At 43.6% G+C, this 21,155-nt stretch overlaps 1 long non-coding RNA gene across 3 annotated transcripts in view; it reads left to right on the top strand.

Moving 5' to 3' along the window:
• Positions 1-19,014, top strand: part of LOC147996499 (uncharacterized) — a 64,036-nt gene extending 45,022 nt beyond the window's left edge. Inside the window, exons 2-5 of one of the 3 annotated variants that reach the window (XR_015676790.1) lie at positions 5,241-5,304; positions 16,303-16,421; positions 17,078-17,175; positions 17,988-19,014. This is a non-coding gene — a long non-coding RNA (uncharacterized LOC147996499). Of the gene's footprint in view, positions 1-5,240; positions 5,305-7,777; positions 10,267-16,302; positions 16,422-17,077; positions 17,176-17,987 lie in introns of those variants that run through there. The other 2 variants (XR_015676791.1, XR_015676792.1) reach the window with 2 other exon arrangements.
• The last annotated feature ends 2,141 nt before the right edge of the window (positions 19,015-21,155 follow it).

The raw sequence follows: 21,155 nt of genomic DNA, 5'->3' as shown, positions 1-21,155 counted from the left end.
GAAGTAGCTCTGACAGAACAGAAAGAGAAGAAGCAAGGATGTGGTAGATGCCCTTGGTACTGTGGGTGGTCGGTGGACAGACCAGCATTGTCGCTTGGTGTAACAAAGGAAGAAGGCGACATTGCTCTTCTTGCCTTTAAGAGTGAAGAATGGATGGAAAAGGGAAACGATGTGAGGAAATATTTGAATATTACACATAGAAGTATATGGTCTCCATGTGTGCATTTAAGAAAAGGAACATATAGCTGGGACTCCTAGTTTTCAGTGCCTTCATGAGCCATGCAAATATGTAGTAGTCCTTAAAACACGATCACACGTGTAATCCTAGTACTTGGTAGACTGATGTAGGAAAAGTTATGTTGAATTTGAGGTCAGCCTGTGCTATCTGATAACTCTCTTGACAGCCTGGGCTTTATGATGAACCCTAACCCCCGATCAAAGCATAGCGTAGTGTTCCTCTCCCTCAGCTCACTACCATTGCAGTGAGGATCAAGAGAGTGAGTTAACTGGAGCCTGTATAGCTGTGAGTCAGGCTGGACAGTTAGATGGTAGTTCACTCCATCAGTTTGGGCTCTAGGAGCATTGGGTCTGTTTTTAAGTCGTTATTGCCACCTAGTGGCCATAAGGCCCAAGCCAGCACCAAGAAGGAATTGCAGTTACTTCTACCGTAGCATAGGAGCCATTGTCTCCTGCCTCACACTGAAAACAACTTAGATGAATCAGCGACAGAAGTCTTTGTGTAGTGAGCTCGTTGGTAACTCTGTCTTTTACAAAGAGTGGGTATCGGTATTGTTCTATTACTCCCTCCATACTATGAGTCTTAGGCGTGGGCTTGTTTAATTGGTGGGATTTCTGTGCCACTAATGGGAGCCCATAGTCATGGTGTCTCTTGGAGCATGGCTGCAGAAATCCAGCTAGGGTCTGAAGTGCTGTGTGGGAGATATGAAATGTTTGAGGGATCACGAAGTGGGAAAACCTCACGGAAGATTGCATAGGTTCAGTGATCTCGTTTGTGGTTGTTAAATCTGCAGGTTTGTGCCATGTGTGAACTATGATCTCGGGAGACAGGTGTAGAAGAATCATCTATAGAAAGCTAGGCTGAAGTGGGTAATGTCGTAAAAAAAAAAGTCAAGCAGGGTTAACATTTTCCTACTAAATTTTTTGTTGAGAGGGGTTACCCTAAGGAATTTCATGGGATTGGAAATTACAAAGGGTATTTGCCTGGGTGTGAGGCTTATGGGTTAGGGGTAAGTAGAGTATTTGGAGATTTTTTGTTTTTTTGTATTGTACTGATCCCTGTATGAACAGAAAACGTAACATACAGGAGTGGTGCTCCAGTGCCTCTTTTCTTTTTTTTAAAACCTGTTTGTATTTTGGAGTTTCATGTAAATGTTTACTTACACTTTACTCTGCCAAGTCAATAAATACTTATGTATTATTTGGTTAGATGATCTACAGATCTCTATGTAAACATCCTGTTTGTGGTTTTGCTTGGTTATTCATTTACTTTTGACTTTCTAAAGATTTATTTCTTCCTATGTGCAGTGGTGTTTTGTCTGCGTGTATGTCAGTGTGAGAGTGTCAGATCCTCTGGCAGTGGAGTGAAAGATCATTGTGAGTTGCCACGTGAATGCTGGGATTTGAACTCAGGACCTCTGGAAGAGCAACCAGTGTTCTTAAGTGCTGAGCCATCTCTCCAGCCCTAGTTTTGATATTTTTTATATAGTCAGGCTAGTCTTAAACTGGCCGTGTAGTAAAAAACGCCTGAGAACTCCTTAGCCTCTTGCTTCCACATCACAAGTACTGTTGAGGAGGTTTTCAAAATCAATCTTTGAGAATTTTCATACCTGTGCTGTGTTGAGATTATATCCATCTTCTAGTTCATGCATCCAAGTTCCCCTGGATCATCACGATGTGTCTTTATACCAACTTCATTATCCTCCTCCTCCTCTCCTTCTCTTCTCCCCCCTTTCCTCCTCCTTCAGTATTCTCTCTGCCAGTCTCATTCTACAGTCCAGGCTGATCAGAAACAGTGGCTTGTGCTGGTTTCAAACTCATGGCTCTTGTCATGAGTTTGTCAGCCTGCTGAGATTATGGTTATGGACTGTCTGCCATACCTGGATCGAACCCCACATTTTGATATCATGCAAAACAAGCGACACAAAGACTTGGCCGCTATGCAGAAACAACGGTCCTTTGGGTTTCCTTTAGCTCGAGACCTCTGAGAGACAAGGTGCAGAAGAATCTTGTTTGGCACTCTGGTAGGGAAGACTTGTTGACCTCAGATTGACAGAAGTCCGTAATTCTGATCCACGGTTAGCAAATCACACAAGACGACAGCAAGGGAGTGTGCATGCGCAACTCTGGATAGATAGATCCACAGCAGTAAATGCAGGCGGTGAGGAGCAGTCATTTACTAAATTCTGAAATGGAAGGGCCCCTCCTCCAATAGATGGCCTCTTACAGCATCTCTCTTCCTAGCAAACAGGCTTTCTTTAGACCTGTATAATTTTAGCTCTAATTGAGCACGCAAATCAAGTAAGACCCTTAAAAAAAGAGAATCCCACTGCCAGGGCTCAGCCTCAGAGATTCTGACTTACGCTGTGAATAGGCTCAACCTCCGGTATTTTTGGAAAGCTTTCTGGATGATTCCAGAGGAAGTCAGGTGAAAACGGAACTGTGGACTCAGGGTGACTGGTTAATGTTATTCTTTCCTCCTCCAAAGGGTGGCTATTTCTAGAGTGCTGATGTCATAGGCATTCACGCCCATACTTGGGGAAGGACTGCTTTTTGACCTCCTTCCTTCTGACTGTCTGACCTTTCCTCCCTTGTTCTCGGGGCATCACTACTGTGTGTCTGGGTTGGTACTTGCTTTGATGTTTATCAGTCCTCTTTCAGAAACATCAGTGCCTTCTGTTCATATGGAGATTATCAGTTCTTATACCTCTCATCCCTGTAAGCTTCAGCTCTGCAGATGGTGACAGAGCCCTGTGACATATGAGCCTCAGATACCTTGACCCGGGAGTATCAGTGTCACCCCAGTGCTCATGTCCCTAGTCCTGATACATGGGAGATAGTGGCAGAAGAATCAGAAGTTTAAAGTTTTCCTTAGGGTACAGAGAAAGTTCAAAGTCAGTCTGGTCTATATGAGACTCTGTCTCAAACAAAACAACACATGCTCGCGCACGCACGCACGCACGCACGCACGCACGCACGCACGCACGCACGCACGCACGCACACATCCCAAAACCAAACCGAACTGAAACAAGAAATGAGAGGGGGAGGAGAAAAAGGAAGAGACTGCTTCTCTGTTTCTCCCGCTTGAGACATCACATGACTCAACATAGTGCTAGTCCCTCTCTTACTTCGAAAATAAAACTCTCTCTTAACTTTTTGGCTGATAAACTTACATTTTTAGTAGATTCTTGCCTAACACGTTGCCTAACACCTGTTGTGGCAAGTATTTAAAAAATAACCTTTTATCCCTTGCTGTCGCCGGCACCGTTGGGCCACAAGGCAGGCTCTAAGCAGATGTCCGTCAGATTTTCAATTCTGATTCCTCAGCCTGCAGACTTGGTACCCGTAGGCTGAGGGGTTACAATCTCCTCTGAGACCGCCATAGTTTCAAGCCCAGGTCAGTGCCGGAGAGTGAATGGGGCCTTCCTTCTTGATTTCTCTGCCTTGTAGCCACACTCTTCATTGCATTGGGCTCTTCCTGTACTCAGACCACGCACTCCCACCCTGTCCCACATTCTTTGATGGAACTTCAGGAGAAGGCTTCAACCACTTAAGTCAGAAACAGTTTCCAAATGTGATTTCTTGATGGTGTTTGCCTTTCTACTTAGTAACGCCATTTGACTGACTGCCCAACATCACTGAACCTCCTCCCCTGTGAGTATGCTGGTAACTCATTTTGCGGTCTGAAGCCCGATTTCTCCGCTAATTGGCACTGAGTTTTTCTCTACAGAGATATACAATGATTATCAACTGTGATTATCAAGTAATTTGAACTGATTTGGTTTTAAGTAGTCATGTCCCAGCGGATGCTATCCTTCAACGTAGTTGTTTCAGAAAGCCACCTACTTATTCCGATGAGGCTGTCATTGGTCAGGAATGCTCTTCTGGGTTGGCCACCATTCTGAGCCTTAGATTCATGCTGCCCTGTAGTCTGGTTTCGTCTTCCACCGCCATTTTCCCAGTGCCCACTGCTCCAACCACAGAACGATGAGCTGGTTCTTCTGTTTAACCCTGTGCTTTCACATCTCAGTGCTTTCTCAGACGTACTTAGTTTAGAATGTCCTTGTTGCGCCTCTTGTTGCTTCTTCATATTTGATTGATCCTTCAAGTGCCGGCTAAAAGGATGTTCTTCCTGTGAGGTCTTTTCTAAAATCACAATCTTGGCTTTCTCGCTCCTCATATGTCCTGGTAGTTTGTTTGACTGGCATTAAACGTGTTTGCTTAAGTGAATGTCTCGCTCACAAGTCCGGAGGGAGTGTGGAAAGGATCCATTCCATCTGAACACCGAACAAAGAATCAGAGATCAATAGCTTTTGGTAAAGAGGTGCCCTGGGAAATGTGAATGAATTTAACTTATTATAATAAATGGTAAAATACTGTTTTAGCACATCTCTTAATCACATGGACTATAACGGAAGAGTATGCAGCTATAATCATCCACCTCAGAGGTGAAGTTTCAATGTATCTTAGGAATAAGAAGATGCATATTCATTCTGTGTTTTCAATAATTTTATGTGTGTAGGTGTTTTGCCTGCATGATTGTCTGTGTACCAAGTGTCTGCAGTGCCAGTGGAGGCCATCATATACCCTGGGATTGGAGTGACATGGTTGTGAGCAGTCATGTGGGTACTGGGAATCGAACCCTGTTCTCTGGAAGGGCTGCCAGTGCTCTAACCACTGAGCAATCTTATTCATTTTAAAGGTTTTTATTCCCCAGGTAAAGAAGTCTGGTATGACAGAAAACTAGGCTAGATGGCTTTATTGTTTGTTCATTTTTTGTGTCACTGACTCTCTGTGTACACATCTATGGAGAAACTGGATTTGGCAAATGCAGTGATTGAAGTAGCTCTGGGTGAGCGATGGTCTGGAAATCTGTTTTGGAATGGAAAACCCAGTGCCAGCATTTACGTTCACTCATTGTGGTATTTGGTCTTCATTTCCCTTTGGGGATCATTTACTGATATTTCATGAGGGCATTTTCATTCCCGATTTCTTTTCCCAGAATCTACGCTGGCCTTGACTCATTCGCGATGTGCTCCGGTTTCCAGAAGAATCCCACACCATAGGTTTGTCTTTCTGCCATGCTAAAGAGCATCCTGACTGTGGTATCCCACATCACGACCTTCCCACATCATGGCCGTCCAGCTCTTCTTCCCAATACATGACTCACTGCTTCCTGATTTTCTGCCCTGTTTATTTTCCCTGTGATATACCACAGAGAAAGTAGGTCCTTCTTTATCATGAAGTTATCTTTCCCCACTGGATCTAGGCATGGTTCAAATGTACTTCTAGGAATACTTCTCTGACAAGTTCCATCCTGGTGAATCAGTTCTCAATTTGCATTGTCTTTAAATTTGTACATTTAGTTTAGAAATTTTATTATATTTTTTTTTCTTGGAGACAAGGTATTGCTATAAAGGCCAGGTTGGCCTTGAACTCTTGATCTCTCGCCTCACCTTCCCTTGTGCTGGGATCACAAGCATAAGCCATGATGCTCCAATTGATTTTGTTGTTTTTATTTATTATATTTATTTGTTTATTAGTCAGGGTAACTCTGTATAGCTCTGGCTAGCCTTGAACTCATAGGGGTTGACCTGCCCCTGAGGCCTTCCAAGTGTTGAGATTAAAGATATTTACTGTCATGCCCAGCAATATTATAGTTATTCTTGAAGTTTTATTTTTACCTCATATATTTTATTTCAAATAGAAATGGAATTATATTAGATATTTACTGTTATATAGAACATGTTCTCTCCCTCCCCACCTCTCTCTTAAACATACACACATCCCGTTCACACTGAATTTACAAATTTTCAGGGTTGAGAAGCATTGAGAAAGCGGAATTACAGCTTGTCTTTGTTTTTAAAAAGAGTGACCTCACAGAGCATAAGGTTCCCATACACGGAACAAGGTTGATTGCTTGTAGAAAAAATTATGCAGCTCAGGTTGGCCTTGAATCCCTCTCTGATTATCTGGTCTCCTGAGCGTTGGGGTGGCAGTCATGTGGCAGCATATGTAAACGTGGTAGACATGTCTAAGGTGTCATGCACCTGTGTCACATTTCCCCCTAATACTCAGGGCTGACAGGATGGGTGATGGGGTCAGAGTAAATGAATCCTATGATTTTTGACCTTGGGACTCAGCACAGAGAATCTCAGTTCATGCTTAGTTCCAGAGTGAGTAAAATAGATTGAACTTGGTTTACAGACAGAAACCAAACAAACAACAAAAGTCATAAAGCAAAACCCAAACCCAATAAAAGCAGCAATATGACATTGCTTGCAAGGGAGTACCGTGGAGTGAGTGATGCATACTCCACGTACATTTCTGGAGATTACAATTGTACTTTTCTCAGCTGCTCCACAGTAATTTGTCTATTAGACTGAAGGACCGACGCCCTGGCTTTCCTCTATTTGCAGGAAATATTAAGTAAGCACTGTGTGAGTACAACAGCATCAGAGCAGATTCGTGATTCGACGAGAGGCCGCAGTTATGTCTTTTTCAACCCATAACCACAAACCTCAGATTGCAGATGGATTTTCACAATATTTATCTACTTTAAGTTCATCAGATCAGGATCCTTACTGCTTCCCTTCTCTGACAGTCCACCAACAAATACTTATTGGGCATCTACAAGTTAAGGAGATTGGTGTGGGTTTTCCTGTGTAGTTTTCATTCTCTCAGGGGAGACAAAAGTAAAACAAACACAAGGAGCAACAAATGTACACACACACACACACACACACATACACACACACAAGTGCATATACATACATGCACACACATACACATATGCATGCATACATGTGCACACACTATACATTATATATTATATTTTACATGTACTTATACATATATAAAATTTTATTTGAAATGGGACTAGAAAGACAAATCCAGTTTTAGAGACTGAGGAACTAGAAGGATAGAATTGACTTCAACTGAGACGAGGAAGCCAGCAGGCATATGCTGTTCTGCTCACATGTCTGATGTTTGCACGTTTCCGTGGAGTTCTAAGTTCTTGCTATTTTCTGAGCCTTTCAGGCTATCTTCAGAAATTTAAGTCTACACAAATGGAGGTATATGTTCACACAGCTTTGAGGCCCTGTGGGTAGCCACCCGTGAGATTTGAAAGGCCCAAAACATCTGTGCAGGGGAGAGTAGCCCATACTGGATTTCCAAAGAGAAGACGTATAATCCATAAGAATAAGGATTGGATTTACATCTGATTATTTCTTAGTGCATTGGGTCCCATGTGCGCCGTCTCTGACACACACACATTGTGAAGTGTCTTGGTTTTCAGAATTTGAATGCCTAGGTATTGTTTGTCTTCCTGGGTCCTCACTGTCATTTTCTCCCCACTTGGATACGACTGTGGTCATTTCCGAGCTTCATCTCCAGCTCTACCACTCTGCTCTTCACTTAAGTCTTCTTCAGGATTTACCTAGACATGGGGAACCCAACTATTCTCTGGTCTGGTTTCAACAGTAAAAACATGTTAAATGAACCTGTCAATCTGTCTTTTTCCCTGCCTTTCTTCAGGTGGGATGGAGTTAGCCATGACAGAGATGACACGAAGCGTCCATGGTGCCCAGCTTGAACAAACACGAACCTGTTCACAAACCTGCAGCTGCCGCCTGTCTGCCTTCTTAGGGCCTTCACAGAATAGCTGTCCGTGTCTCTTTCTCTACATATGAAGAGTGCTTTTACTCCGGGCAGCAAGAGGAAGCTTTATTCACCCCATAGCAGCGTTTCCTTTATTCGTGCAGTAGGTACATAAGAGTTGACACTAGCACACACTACCAAATAGAGTTGGATGAGTTAATCCCTGTCAAACATTATCTGGTTTGAAACTCTAGGCTTGGAAGTCACATTAGTCCTTTAGGAGGAGCTTTCAGAAAAGGAAACAGCCTTTTTATCATACAAAGTCTTAGGCAAACTGATGATACCAGCCTGAGGAAGCCATGATTAAGTCTCAGGAAACAGAAAAGAATGATAAAGCACAATTTCATTTAATGAGTCCGGATGGGTGGTCCTGATGTTAAAGGCTGCTGATGTCAACACCAACCTGAGTCATAAACTGTGCATGGACTATATCCTATTACTGCTTGGTGTTTGTCCAAAGAATCTACCTTGATGTCCTCTGTCCACCCCAGCTCCTAGGCCTTGTGATATTAAGGGTTTCTAGAAGAATGTATTCCTCAGACTCTTCAAAAATGGTTGTACGGTGACTTTTTCCATCACCCCAATGGATGTAGATGATTCTGGAAGGTGTTTCAATCTCTGAGGGGCTGTTTTCTACCATTAATATTTTGTTATTTTTTTGCGTGTTTGAATGTGTGTGTGTGTGTGTATGTGTGAATATAAGTATGCAGGCCAGAAGTTAACTGTGGATGCTGTTCTTCAAATGCCGTCCCCACCTCATTTTTTGAGACAGGGTCTTTCACATGGCCTGTAACTTGCCAATGAGGTACACTGATGGGTTACTGACTTACCACTTGAGCTCCCAGATTATAAACATGTCACCATGTCTAGACATTTTACATGGGTTCTAAGGATCAAACTCAGCTTCTGACACTTGCGTGGCAAACACTTTACAGATAGTCTTCTCTCCAAGGCATCATTCCTATTTTAAAGTTGTAGATGGGGCTGGAGAGATGCCTCAGTGGTTAAGAGCCCTGGCTGCTCTTCCAGAGGATCTGAGTTCAAATCCAAGCAATCACATGGTGGCTCACAACCATCTGTAATGAGATCTGATGCCCTCTTCTGGTGTGTCTGAAGACAGCTACAGTGTACTCATATAAATAATAAAATTTAAAAAAAGTCTATAATAAAAAAAATTCTACAGTTGTAGATGAATACATGTTTGACCATCTATATCCAGGGGTTTTGTGTTTTTAAGTAGCTATGAGTTGAAAGTAAGTCAGAAAAATTTTATCTATATTAAATCCATACAGACTTTTACCTGTCATCACTCCCTGAACACTATGGTGTAATAATTTAAAGGCATTTGTGTAGTATTAGATGCTATAAGCAACATAGAGGTGATTTAAAGTACAAGGAACAAGCATGTAGGTTATATGCAAATATTGTCATTTCATATAAGGGACTTGGGCATCCACACATTTTGATACCCACAGTGAGTCCTGGATACAACCTTCTATGGACACAGACTGGTGTCTGTAATCCTGTGAGCCTGTAACTACAAAGTGGTTACACATGTAACTTAACTTGGCCTCTCTTCCCACTGTGTCACCAACTTGCTTGGCTTCATAAATGAGTTGTTCTAGATAGCTGCTATTTCTTTAGTCAGTTCTTCTGAAATTAACCATCCCAACAGCTTTCCAAGAGTGTGAGAAAACACAATGGGCTCTGTCTTAGTCAGGGTTTCTATTCCTGCACAAACATCATGACCAAGAAGCAAGTTGGGGAGGAAAGGGTTTATTCAGCTTACACTTCCACAGGAAAGGAAGTCAGGACTGAAACTTAAGCAGGTCAGGAAGCAGGAGTGAATGCAGAGGCCATGGAGGTATGTTACTTACTGGCTTGCTTCCCCTGGCTTGCTCAGCTTGCTCTTTTATAGAACCCAGGACTCCCAGCCCAGGGACAGCACCACCCACAAGGGGCTGGGTCCTCCCTGCTTGATCACTAGTTGAGAAAATGCCTCACAGCTGTGCCTCATGGAGGCATTTCCTCAACTGAAGCTGCTTTCTCTGTGATAACACTAGCTTGTGTCAAGTTGACACACAAAACCAGCCAGCACAGGCTCTTTGAGGGTTATTTCCAAGTGTTTTTTGGCAAAGGTGGGAGGGACTGGAGGAAATGAATAGTTTAGATGACTTCAGTGGGGATGCATGTGGACCTGGGCTAGCTTTGAGGGAACTTTGTGCCTTTTGCTTCATATGGTGAGAGCCAATTATTATGTTTATCCAATGAGCATTTATTAAATGCATTGTTGGGTCCTCCTCTTGATACTGTAGATATGTCAGTGAATAATAATAATAATAAAAGTATCCTTGTTGTCCTGGATCATGTACTGTAGGTGGGAATTGCCTCTTGTATCAATTTCTGATTCCTTTATGAACAAGAGACAGACTGTCAAACAAATCTGAGAAAGGCAGAAATTTACATCCTCTTCTCCCTCTGTGTCTGCCACAATTTCTTCTTTCCTCAACTGTTCAAAGCCCGTAATTTCTGTACATAGCACTTCTGCGTGAGAACAGAAAATGTCATTCCTACCTTTTGCAATCTCAAACATGTCCTCAGAAATGGCATACAATTATCGCTTGTTCAGAAGGATATTCCCAAGATATCATTTTCTTTTCTTTTCTTCTCTCTTCTCCTCCTTTTTTCTTCTGTCAACCTCTACCACCCCCTCTCGTTCTGAGACAGGGTCTCATGGAGTGTAGGCTGGCCTTGGATTCCCTAAGTAGCAGAGAGTGATTATTTGGTCCTCCTTCATCTACTCCCAAAGAGTTGGATTTCAGGCTTAAACTCTCACACCCAGCTCTGAGAATTTTGTGGCAGGGTCAAGATCTTTGCAAGCTGCTTGGTACAGGGTTAGGGCTCATTGATTTCTTTCTTTTCACCTCCAAATCCAGTCACTCGCTGGTCAAGACGCGTACACTCTACATATAATGTCTTACTTTCCTATTCTATCCATATAAGAAGCCCAATTTCCTATCTATCCTACTAGGAACCCTTCTAGCTCCTTTCCTTCAACCTTGGCCTCCACATACTGTCAGGTTTACTATCCAAGGAGAGCATCGCTTATGCTATCTTCTTACTTTTCACCAACATTTACTGGTTCCCCCCTTTATTTATTCTGATCCTCTCCCAGCTCTCTTCTAAATATCCTTAATTTTTATAAATTTTCAACTCCTCACCTCCTCTCCCTCCCCTTGAACTTTACTCACTTTACTCACTTCTCACTTCCTCCCCCACCCTGAGTGTGTGTGCGTGTGTGTGTGTGTGTGTGTGTGTGTGTGTGTGTGTGTGTGTGTGTCTGGTATCCAGACCTTTGTATGTGACAAGCAGGAACTCAACAGCTGTGCTAACCACACCCTCAGCCTCTGGACTTACCTTTGTTTGTCCTAAGCTCCTGCGTGGGATGACGACATGTTTCCTGGCATATGCCCGGTGCTTTCTAGCAGCTAACTCTTTGCTCTCACACATCCTTCCTTCTAGAATTCCCCTTCCACATTCCTGCCCTGTGAACTTCTACTCACCAATTGAGTTGAAGCCCAAATTTCTTTATTTCCCCAACTCTTTCCTGCTTTGCCCACTGGACTGTATCCCAGCATGAACACTCACTCACTCCCAGCACCCATCGCTCTCTGCTTTCTTCCCTTTTCGTCTTCATTTGCCTTTGGATTCTTGAAGCAAAATCCAGAACCTCATTTTTTCCCCACGCTCTTATGGCTTCATGTATGCTACTTTCTGACTTCTGAAACTAGTATTGTGAACATCTAATGGGCCAGTGTGTGTGTGTGTGTGTGTGTGTGTGTGTGTGTGTGTGTGTGTGCTGTAGTTCTCGGTTGGGGAGCAGAAGTTGGAAGATTGTATATATTTTTTTGTCAGGAAGACTTTAGAAATTACTTCTGTTAGGCTTAGGGTCAGCCCATCTGAGATAATTCCACTGGGAAATCAAACTCAAGTGCCAGTATCTATGGAGATAATAGAGCAATCTTTTGTAGTAATCCTGATTTATGAGGGAGACTGGCAAATAAGAGGTACTAAATAATATTGTCCAACATTTCCCTTAGAGCCTGCCCAAAGAATAGTGGAGAGAGGAGGAGGGAGGGTATGTGTTTCAAGCCTAGTACATGTCTAGACTATTCAATTTGTATAGCTCTAAACATAATAGTAAAAACCAACACTTGGAGTTTTTAATATACATACTTGAGACTTGTTTTTAAATACATGTGTATACTAGGCATATATTCTGCATATGTTCACTGATATTTTCATGAGGACACTGTAAGTAGATGGATTACTTGGTTTTGTTTTAGAGGCAAGAACTCATGTAGTCCAGGCTAGCCTCAAACTCTTTCTGTAGCTAAAAATGATCTCAAAGTCATTTTTGTTTTCGTGTATGTATTGTGTTTGTATTGTGCATGTGAGAACATATGTATATGGATATGTATATGTACATTCATTGATAGCTCTCCACTTTATTTATTGAGGCAGAGTCTCTTACTGAACCCTGGGACTTGACAATTCTGGCTAGTCTAGATAGCCATTTTTCTTTGGGGATCTGTCTCTGCCTCCTGAGGATTGGGACTCCGAGAGTCTGCCCCAGTGGGTGCTGGGATTCAAACTCTAATTCAAAGAAGCTGAGGAGGAAGGTGACCCTGTAGGAGACCAGCAGTCTCAATTAACCAGAATCCCCAAGATCTTTCAGACACTAGATCGGCAACCAGTCAGCATACACCAGTTGATATGAGGCCCTTAACTCATATACAGCAGAGGACTGCCGGTCTGGGTTTAGTCAGAGAAGATGCACCTAACCCTCAAGAGACTGGAGGCCCCAGGGAGTGGAGAGGTCTGGTGGGATGGAGGGTGGGGACATCCTCATGGAGATGGGGCAGAGGGATGAGTTATGGGATATGGAACAGTCAGTGGGTGGACTGGGAGGGGGATAAAATCTGGAGTGTAAAAAAAAAGTTAAATAAAATTACAACAAACCAACAAACAAACAAATCTTGTGTAGCAAGCTCCCCATTCACTGAGCTATCTCCCCAGCCCTGACTTTGAACTTCTGATCTTCCTATCTCAGTCTCCTGAGTTCTGGGATACTGGGTTATTCCTAGTTAATGTTGGATGAAGTTCAGGGCTTCCTGAATTCTAGGAAGTACTCTAACCATTGAGCTACACCACAGTCTCTAGATACAATTATTATGGGAGAATTTGATACAGGGAAGAAGCTGATTAACCCGTCTAAAATCTCACAGGTAGAAGAGGTTCTGAACACATCAATTTTTGTGACTGTTAGGAAGGTAGAGGACACTGACTTCGTTTACAATGAGAAAGCTAAGTCTCCAAAATATTAAACAGCTGATGAGATGGCTCAACAGGTCTAAGTGTGCGCTGCATGAGCCAGTTAACCTCAGCTCTATCTTCAGAACCCACATGAAAAGCTAGGTATGGTGGAACACATGAGTCTACTCTCAGCACTCCTACTGCAAGATGGGGAATTGCCTTGAGGGGCAGCTAAAGAGAGAGTAGATCAGCAAAAACAAGAGAGCCTGTTTGAACAGGGTGGAGGGATTGAGCTGAAGAGAGAGCCTACCTCAACAAGGCGAGAGGAGTGAACTGAACCCCCAAAGTTGTTCTCAGACCTCCATGAGTGCCACCCCCCCCCAACCAAGCAACAAAACAACAAATAAGCAAAAAAATGAAATGTTAGCTTTTCCAGATATGCCCATGTAGTAGAGTGATCAGTCTGGAATTCCAGTTCAATGATATCAATTACCGTTGGAATAACACACGATTCTGTTCATTTCCAGTGGTGGCAGCGGTGTCAATAGCAAACTGCTGGCCTTTTTTGACAAGGTATGAAGAAAAGGAGAGAACTCTTCCAGGCTGATGCCTGGCCATTAACTCCAGAACCAGGCAGAATACGTTTTATCTCTAGAGTCTCACGCCCTTCTCTTTTAAGCTTATTATAGTGACTGTGATTCAAGCTGGATACATTTCCTGGAAATGAGTGTCTGTTTTTGATATAATTGTATGGCATGCATAATTGGGTCAGAGTGGCCTGACTGGCTGTGATTTCCCAGGAAATACCTTCAGAACTGATCACTGCTGCCCAGAGAAGAGTATCTCCCTGCCCACGTTTCTATGTGTGTTCCTGGAGGACTTTGGAAAGTCAGTTTGATTCATTTCTCAAGCTGGGAAATGTTCTATAGTTTCTGCCCCGTTAGGCACACGTCTCTTGATAATGTGTCCCGGATGAGATCAGACACCTACTCGTGTGCTCCTGTGTAACCTGCCTTGCTGCAGGCAGCACAGCCAAATGACCATTACTCACTAAAGAATGAAACGACCTTTTCTATTCACTCAGGATCTTGAAACTTGTTTTTAAATACAGTTTCTCCTCCATTGGGAAGGCTGCACATGGCACTGATTAAAGATGGCCTATGAACTCCATGCCCTGTTAGCTGTCCCTGGAGTCCCAGAGTTCTGTAGAAGCCTAGGGGCATAGAAAACGGGCCTCAATCTAAGCTGTCTCTGACAGGAGGAACTAAAACAGAGTTACTGCCTAGTTCAAGCTATGCCCCTTGGTCTGCTCTGATTAAAACCTTTTGCTTTCAGAGCCAGATGGAGCAATACTTGGACACTGTGGGGCAAGTCTAAAACCCTATCATGAAGGAAACAGAGGAAACCTCATAGAGAAAGCCGTAGGGACAAGTAGGAACGTGTCTGAAGACAGACATCCCGTTGCTGTTTGGTTAGTTCAACAAGTTGGATTTCAAGATGGCATGGTAGTCCACATCTATAATCTCCCACCACATGTGGAGTTGAGGCAGGATGATTGTTGGGTGTTAGGAGTCACTCTTGGGCTTCATAGTGGGTTCCAGCAACAGACTCTGCCTCAAAAGTATCCAAATTCAAATCTGAAACAAGTAGGAGTCTAATACTGCAGGGAGGATTTGGGCCATCAAGGACATGTAATATATGGTGGGTTCAAGTGGTAGATTCTTTGGCTAACACCAAAGAGCCCTTTTGAGTGACATGAGCTAGTCTGTTCTCGGCGGAGATGAGCTATTGTTTTATGTGATATATGTGTATATGTAGTCGTGGCATGAATAGTTGGTTGGTTGTTTGAGACAGAATCTTTGTAGCTTGGTTTAATATGAAATTCACTATGTAGTCCAGGCTGGCCTTGAACTCACAGCAACCCTCCTGACTCCATGTCCCAAATCTTTCGATTACAGACATAAGCTACCACTTCTGAGTTATCATGAGAATCCTAAAAGAGTTTTAGCTTGTGAGGCTGACATTGGGGAAAAACAGGGGGCACATCTAATATCTTGTGTCATAAGCACTGTGTGTGACTTGCTAGAGGACAGACTGCAGAGATATTTGGAAGATTTTCAACTTGTTTTAGCCCCAACTCACCTCAGCTTGGGGGTCTGTTGGGTCATGGATGGTGTACTGAAAACAAAAGGACAAAGGTGAAAAGGTCACAGATCCTGAGGGCAAGCATCTAGAGGAGAGACTGTTCCTGGGGTCATGTCTAGAGGAGACAGCACCACGAACTAGACAGCACCACGAACTAGGCAGCACCATAAGGAGGTGCCTTAAACTCAATTGTTTCAGAAGTTGGTTGAGTCTGGACACACCACCATGGAATACAGTATCCTAGCATTTCAGAGACTCTAGAGAGAATTTCTCTTTAACTCTTGCTCCCAGTTCCCAAGTACTCTATAAAGTTCAACTGGCCTGGCCTTAAAATAGTTCACAAAACCCTTGTGCTAGAGGGATGTAATATTATTTCCAGAAACACAAAAACACAGAAAATCTGAGCAAAGAGGCCTGGCTAAACTTTCTACCATTTACTATCAGCTCAAACCGCCTTATCCTCCAGTCACACTTCTGCACAACTGTTCGTAAGAACACACAGATTTTATTGTTCCTCTGAGTCTTAATTTTTCTCCTTTCCTCCCCCACCATTTCTTCCTCTGTCTGTCCCTCCCTCCCTCCTTCCCTCTGTCTCTGTCTCTGTCTCTGTCTCTGTCTGTCTCTGTTTGTCTCTCTCTCTGTCTCTGTCTCTGTCTCTCTGTCTCTCTCTCTTTTTCTCCATCCCTCCCTCCCTCCTTCAAGTATTTCCCTCCCACATCTCTCTTCTAGGTCACATATAGCCTAGGCTGGCCTTGAATCCTCTATGTAGGTGTGGATGGCCTGGATAACGATAAACTTGCAATCCTCCTTGCCTCTATCTCCCAAGCAGTGGGTATACAACACCCTGTGAAGTCTTAGTTTCTGAAGGCTCCTGGGTCACATCAAACTTTTATTCAATAAGTATATACTCATTTTTCTAATTAGTCTATCTTTTGATGTAGAGTTCTTAGTCATGAAATTCATGTGGTGAAGAAGTCTTTTGCAAGATCTAAGCTGAATCCTGATGGAAGAGACCAAGTTGTTCAAATAAGTGTGCTGGTGAGGGGTATCACAGGCTCAGGTAGGTGACACACAGGTGCAAAGGGTCAAAAGGGAGAGAGGGAAGTTATAATTAGAGCAGGCAGAGCATAAAATGAGAAGAAAGGGGAAGTTAAGGGTGTGACAGCAGTGTTGATTCCAAAGAGCCTTCCCCAGGGCAATGTGGACCCAGAATTCGGTTTACAGCAACATCTGAAGGCTTGGTTTTCTTGCAGTTGCCCTGCCCACTGCACAGTCCTTCCAGACTGAAGTCTCACAGGCCACGATTTGATGATCTCTGGGCGTCTGTGTGCAGTTGTTTGTGTGGGAGGTTGCTGAGTGGATGAGATCAGAAGGCAGGGGGTGGGGGTGGGGAGACTCTTCGCTGAGTCAGCCATCTCAGCAGTATTTGGTGGCACTCTTTTCCACTTAGGTGACAGGACAGGGGTGATTGACATCCGACTCATATTAGGGTTAAAGCTCAATGCATTGTGCTTTAATGGAGAGTGCACTGGCTGCTGGGTAATAGACCTGTGTTCACGACACTGATGGAGTTCAGAACACATTCCCTAAATATGGGCATCTGGGCATGGGATAAATGCTGGGGACAGCATTCGGTGATGTGGATGGTATCTTCCTTTCTTACCTCCTTGACAAAGATCCTAAAACCTACCAAGAATTTTCTGGCCTTTCTCCTAGGCAGGTTATGGAATCGATTGTCAATCTTTACTGGAACAAAGAAGTTGAAGACACAGGACTCTCAACAGGACAGAGTTTCCCTGCATTATCACCTTTAGGTCGGAGCTCCCATCTAGATCCCATCCAGATCGCTGCCCATGTCTTCATGGTTTCTTCAGACCAACACATTAAAATACACAGGTTTTAGGGTCTGGAGAGAGAATCCAGGGGTTAAGAGTGTGTTGTTGTTTTAGACGACAGGAGTTTGATTCCTAGCACCCATGTTGGGTGGTTCACAACCAACCCTGAACTCCAGCTCTAGGGGATCCATTCCTCTCATCTCTGCATTCACGCACACAGACACACATACTTGAAAAAGAACAATAAAAAGAATTATTTAAACAACACAGATTATCGCTTCTTGGCCTTTTGGCTAAGATCAAGTGTAAACAACACAGATTTCCGTACTCCTGTGGATTTCCGTTTCTGAAGATTCCGAGGTCACATGAACTCATATTACATACATTGGTTTGTTTTCTCGTGTTAATATTTTTTCTAAAGGGGCTTCACTCATGAACCTAGTCTGAGGGAACACTTCCCTTCTTACAACTTCTTACAACACCCTAGCAAGAGCAACGTTTTTCATTTTGCTCACCTCCCAGAGTCCTTCTACTACAGAATAAGGACGACCGACCGCTTTAGTAAAGCGCTTTCTCATCCTCCCCAGTGACCTGTGTACAAGGAAGTGGTTCTGAGCTAGAAATGCAAATTAATGGGCTCCACCCAAGACCCAGTGGAAACTCTGGGTGGAACCCAGGCTTCTAGCTTTAAGGAGTCCTCCAAGAGACTCTGGCTAACGTTGAAGCTTGATGTTAAGGGGATAAACTTTAGTTTAAAAAATTGCTGAACCAAACAAAATTAATCTTCTCAGGTCTCCCCAAAGTTCCGCGGAATCACCAGGAGAGGGCGGCCGCGGACCTGCCTTTTGCCTTCCCAAACTGCAGAGCCCAATGCGAGGGTAAACAGCAGCCACAGCAAGTTCTATCCACGGCCCAAGTAAATCACAAATATATAAAAAGAGACTTCAAAAGGCAGTGGTATCAAAGCGGCAGTTAAAGAGAAGGAGACATCCAAAGTCACAGCTGCGTCGACGGAGGCTGCTTCAGCAGCTAGGATTCGGAAGCATTTAGGGATGAGTTTTTTTCCCCCCCACCCCCAAAGTATTTCTCCCAGTCCTTTTCCTTTGATATACATGAGCCTCTCGGCTTTCCTTTGTTCTTTTTCCACGCGTCAGGTTTTCATAAAGTTTTTCGAGTTGATGAGCTTTCCCCGGAAAAGACGTTAGATTCGCAGCACTAGCAGCTGCGGATTTGGATCTGCAATGCTCTGCAGCCTTAACCTGGTTCAGCTCCAAGAGCAAGCAGAGAGTGTCCCTCCACCAGCTTCTTCCACAGGACCCCACCACCTTCCGCACAGAAAATATTTGGATCTCTGGTGTGACCCGTGTGCCCTGCTCCTTTCTCCTCTACTCTGGAGCTGTCACTGTTTCAGGCTCGGTTCCTGCACCAGGGGACTTTTATAAGAGTCAAATCACAGTGAGGGCAGATCTTGATAAGTCATGATGGGGCAGTGGGTGCAAGGAAGACTGAAGGACACCTCCCTCTCTTCTCTCTGTTTGGTCCATATATCCCGCCTTTATAAGGAGGCAACCAAGGTCAGGAAATAGGGGCCCAGATAAGGAGTACAGATGTCTTGAAGGGTTGCCTTTGTCTTAACTGTCCCCGGAACAAAGCGTGTAACTCCTGAAAAGAATGAGCTACGTCACGCGTCTTACAGTGTGTGCTCACGAAATGCACTTTAGGGAATCCTAAGTAATTATTTCCCGCACACTTCAGGCCAACACAAGTTAAAAGGTTCTCCCTTCTGACAAGTGTAATTAAAACAACAACAGCAGCAGCAGTGGGGCTTCATTTGTTTAAATTTGTTTAAAATTTTTTAATTAAGGTTTTTGACAGGACATTTATATCATTTTTCTCTAAGGTTCAGGGAACACCCAGGAAGAAGGAACAGAAAGCATTCAGGGCGGGAAGATGAGGGAGGGGAGGGGCTGTGAATCACTCTTCAGGGCAGAAGAGCGCCACTGCAAAGGTGCAGGCGGCTGCAAGCCTGGGATATGCACAGCACTGTGCTTATTAACAGCCAACCATGCTCAGGGAAAGGCTCATGGTGACCTGCTGTCTCTGCCAACTCCTACCTACTGGTGGATTCTGGGGAGGGAATAGTCATTGTCTTCAGTACCCGAGGTGAGCCAACTGGGCTCCAGGGGATAGTTCTGCAGACGCGCAGATAGCCCTGGTTAAAACCAGTGGCTCACAAAACAATACAAGTGAGCTCGTAAGAGACTTGTAGGGAGGATGAGGATGAGAAGGAGAAGGAGGAGGAGGAGGAGGAGGGGGAGGAGGAGGAGAAAGAGGAGGAGGAGGAGGGATGAGAGAGGTAAGAGAGGGTGGAGGGGATGCAAATAATCAGAACCGTGTACATGTGGGAAACAGATTCAATTAATAGAAAGAAGGCGGGGAGAAAGAAGACAGTGGGAGGAATACCTGGGAGGTGGAAGGAAACTAGCAAGAACACTGGGTGACAGGCTTATTTATTTATTTATTTATTTATTTATTTATTTATTTATTGGCAGAGATCTGAATATCTATACAATCCAGTTGAAAAATGAACAAGTACAAAGTTTGGTGAACCAATGGTTTTTATTGGGGTTACTTAGAGGAGTGTGGTGAGCAGTTACTTACAGAAAGAAACCACTCAAAGACAGCTACATCACTGAAGTCCATCCCAGCCTTCCAGAGCTGGAGGACTCTGTAGTTTAACAGGTGAGGGAGTGTCCTTTTCAGGTGGCTCAGGTGATCTGAGCCTCTTCCACCGCTGGGTTTTGTTTCTTCTAGTTTAGCTGATCTCTGCATCTGCTGGTCTTATCTCTGTTTTTTTCCAGGCAACTGGGCTTGTCTAAGAGTGACTTTCCGTGTGTGTGTGTGTGTGTGTGTGTGTGTGTGTGTGTGTGTGTGTGTGTATTTGGGGGAGGGGAAGGCCCCAGTGAGTCTAATCTGTTTTAGGAACTTCCTAAAGCTATTTTGAGTCAATTACTTCCTGTCTTAATGACCTTCCATGCGGGATGGAATAGGCCAATATGGAGGACCTGTCTACACAGCATAGAGGAAGGGCAATAAATGTGGAAAAGTATGCACATACACAAACACGCACACACACAAATATACACACAAACATATGTGTGTGTGAAAATATCACAATGAAAATCATTTCTTTGTATGCTAATAAAATCAATTAAAAAACTTAAAAGTAAATATATATATATATATATATATATTCTTTTTTTGTGACTTCGTTTATCTATGTAGCCTGGCTTGGAATTACCTTTTAGTCCAGGTTAGCCTTATACTTCCTGGGCACCTGCCTTTCCATTCATTTTTAACATTAGCATATAAAGTAATGTGTTTCATTATCATTTTCAATTTAGACTTTCACAGCATTTCCTGCTCTGGGGATGCCACAGTGGGAAAGGGGTTTGCCTGTCGATATAAGAAGTATAAGAAGACATATTTTATAGCTTTAAGGCTGTGTGAGATGCCTTCTCAATTTATAGTGAGATCTTCACACATCTATTCTAAATGTAAGTTTAAATGGAAATGCTCCATGGCTCCCAGCCAGTGGAGGAAAGAGGAAAAGGAAAAATACAGTAATTTAAGCCTGATTCTATGCCGACAGATTCGAGGCAATATGTACACAGGCAGCTTTACCTCTCAGGGCCAGACCACTTCCAGGTTGCAGGGGTGAGTATTAAAACGATGGTTTGCAAAGGCTGAGTGGTGGTCTTGACTTTCTAATAAGAAGGCAGGAAATATTGACAGCGCACTCAAGGATGCTCCATAGCTGTCCCGATTTGTCATTATGAGACAATCAGGTTCTTTCTTTTCAGGGGTTTGTCTACTGTTACCCTTTGCTTCATTTCTGTTGTTCCTGTTCAATGGTGTAAAATTCTGACACTCTCTGGAGGCCAGATGAAGATTCAGGG

The sequence above is a fragment of the Rattus norvegicus genome, chromosome 2 (genome assembly GCF_021556685.1).
Source record: "Rattus norvegicus strain SHRSP/BbbUtx chromosome 2, alternate assembly SHRSP_T2T, whole genome shotgun sequence".
NCBI classification, from domain to species: domain Eukaryota; kingdom Metazoa; phylum Chordata; class Mammalia; order Rodentia; family Muridae; genus Rattus; species Rattus norvegicus.
The sequence above is the reverse complement of the archived record's forward strand: the minus strand, read 5'-3'. Positions and strand labels throughout refer to the sequence as shown.